Below are 3,198 nucleotides of genomic sequence, written 5' to 3'. Positions count from 1 at the left end.
CTTAAAGCATGCAGAATCGACTCAGAATAGGAAAAGGAGATGTTTAGGTCAATTTTATGCATTCTGGCGTTCGTAGATACAAGAAAACTGTTAAAATTCTTCAGAAAAGTCACTTTTGAAGTGTTTTCTTGTACTTTTAAGCCACTCTGATAGCCTACGGGCTCGGAAAGTGCAACGAAACCATCAAATTTTAGCTAGAAACTGTATTTTTGTCGATTTTTATTGAATTTGAACTATATTTCAACGATTTTTGATGGTTCTGAACCACCAAACACACTTAAAGCATGCAGAATCAACTCAGAATAGGAAAAGGAGACGTTTAGGTCAATTTTATGCATTCTGGCGTTCGTAGATACAAGAAAACTGTTAAAATTCTTCAGAAACGTCACTTTTCAAGTGTTTTCTTGTACTTTTAAGCCACTCAGATAACCTACGGGCTCGGAAAGTGCAACGAAACCATCAAATTTTAGCTAGAAACTGTATTTTTGTCGATTTTTATTGAATTTGAACTATATTTCAATGATTTTTGATGGTTCTGAGCCACCAAACACACTTAAAGCATGCAGAATCGACTCAGAATAGGAAAAGGAGACGTTTAGGTCAATTTTATGCATTCTGGCGTTCGTAGATACAAGAAAACTGTTAAAATTCTTCAGAAACGTCACTTTTGAAGTGTTTTCTTGTACTTTTAAGCCACTCAGATAGCCTACGGGCTCGGAAAGTGCAACGAAACCATCAAATTTTAGCTAGAAACTGTATTTTTGTCGATTTTTATTGAATTTGAACTATATTTCAACGATTTTTGATGGTTCTGAGCCACCAAACACACTTAAAGCATGCAGAATCGACTCAGAATAGGAAAAGGAGACGTTTAGGTCAAATTTATGCATTCTGGCGTTCGTAGATACAAGAAAACTGTTAAAATTCTTCAGAAACGTCACTTTTGAAGTGTTTTCTTGTACTTTTAAGCCACTCAGATACCCTACGGGCTCGGAAAGTGCAACGAAACAATCAAATTTTAGCTAGAAACTGTATTTTTGTCGATTTTTATTGAATTTGAACTATATTTCAACGATTTTTGATGGTTCTGAGCCACCAAACACACTTAAAGCATGCAGAATCGACTCAGAATACGAAAACGAGACGTTTAGGTCAATTTTATGCATTCTGGCGTTCGTAGATACAAGAAAACTGTTAAAATTCTTCAGAAACGTCACTTTTGAAGTGTTTTCTTGTACTTTTAAGCCACTCAGATACCCTACGGGCTCGGAAAGTGCAACGAAACCATCAAATTTTAGCTAGAAACTGTATTTTTGTCGATTTTTATTGAATTTGAACTATATTTCAACGATTTTTGATGGTTCTGAGCCACCAAACACACTTAAAGCATGCAGAATCGACTCAGAATAGGAAAAGGAGACGTTTAGGTCAATTTTATGCATTCTGGCATTCGTAGGTACAAGAAAACTGTTAAAATTCTTCAGAAACGTCACTTTTGAAGTGTTTTCTTGTACTTTTAAGCCACTCAGATACCCTACGGGCTCGGAAAGTGCAACGAAACCATCAAATTTTAGCCAGAAACTGTATTTTTGTCGATTTTTATTGAATTTGAACTATATTTCAACGATTTTTGATGGTTCTGAGCCACCAAACACACTTAAAGCATGCAGAATCGACTCAGAATAGGAAAAGGAGACGTTTAGGTCAATTTTATGCATTCTGGCGTTCGTAGATACTAGAAAACTGTTAAAATTCTTCAGAAACGTCACTTTTGAAGTGTTTTCTTGTACTTGTAAGCCACTCAGATACCCTACGGGCTCGGAAAGTGCAACGAAACCATCAAATTTTAGCTAGAAACTGTATTTTTGTCGATTTTTATTGAATTTGAACTATATTTCAACGATTTTTGATGGTTCTGAGCCACCAAACACACTTAAAGCATGCAGAATCGACTCAGAATACGAAAACGAGACGTTTAGGTCAATTTTATGCATTCTGGCGTTCTTAGATACAAGAAAACTGTTAAAATTCTTCAGAAACGTCACTTTTGAAGTGTTTTCTTGTACTTTTAAGCCACTCAGATACCCTACGGGCTCGGTAAGTGCAACGAAACCATCTAATTTTAGCTAGAAACTGTTTTTTGTCGATTTTTATTGAATTTGAACTATATTTCAACGATTTTTGATGGTTCTGAGCCACCAAACACACTTAAAGCATGCAGAATCGACTCAGAATAGGAAAAGGAGACGTTTAGGTCAATTTTATGCATTCTGGCGTTCGTAGATACAAGAAAACTGTTAAAATTCTTCAGAAACGTCACTTTTGAAGTGTTTTCTTGTACTTTTAAGCCACTCAGATACACTACGGGCTCGGAAAGTGCAACGAAACCATCAAATTTTAGCTAGAAACTGTATTTTTGTCGATTTTTATTGAATTTGAACTATATTTCAACGATTTTTGATGGTTCTGAGCCACCAAACACACTTAAAGCATGCAGAATCGAATCAGAATAGGAAAAGGAGACGTTTAGGTCAATTTTATGCATTCTGGCGTTCGTAGATACAAGAAAACTGTTAAAATTCTTCAGAAACGTCACTTTTGAAGTGTTTTCTTGTACTTTTAAGCCACTCAGATACCCTACGGGCTCGGAAAGTGCAACGAAACCATCAAATTTTAGCTAGAAACTGTATTTTTGTCGATTTTTATTGAATTTGAACTATATTTCAACGATTTTTGATGGTTCTGAGCCACCAAACACACTTAAAGCATGCAGAATCTACTCAGAATAGGAAAAGGAGACGTTTAGGTCAATTTTATGCATTCTGGCATTCGTAGGTACAAGAAAACTGTTAAAATTCTTGAGAAACGTCACTTTTGAAGTGTTTTCTTGTACTTTTAAGCCACTCAGATACCCTACGGGCTCGGAAAGTGCAACGAAACCATCAAATTTTAGCCTGAAACTGTATTTTTGTCGATTTTTATTGAATTTGAACTATATTTCAACGATTTTTGATGGTTCTGAGCCACCAAACACACTTAAAGCATGCAGAATCGACTCAGAATAGGAAAAGGAGACGTTTAGGTCAATTTTATGCATTCTGGGGTTCGTAGATACAAGAAAACTGTTAAAATTCGTCAGAAACGTCACTTTTGAAGTGTTTTCTTGTACTTTTAAGCCACTCAGATACCCAACGGGCT

Source organism: Zophobas morio, unplaced genomic scaffold (genome assembly GCF_036711695.1).
Source record: "Zophobas morio isolate AGI-343-1 ecotype UQ-CSIRO unplaced genomic scaffold, CSIRO_AGI_Zmor_V1 ptg000364l, whole genome shotgun sequence".
Classification (NCBI taxonomy): Eukaryota; Metazoa; Arthropoda; class Insecta; order Coleoptera; family Tenebrionidae; genus Zophobas; species Zophobas morio.
This window is presented reverse-complemented; position numbering follows the sequence as displayed.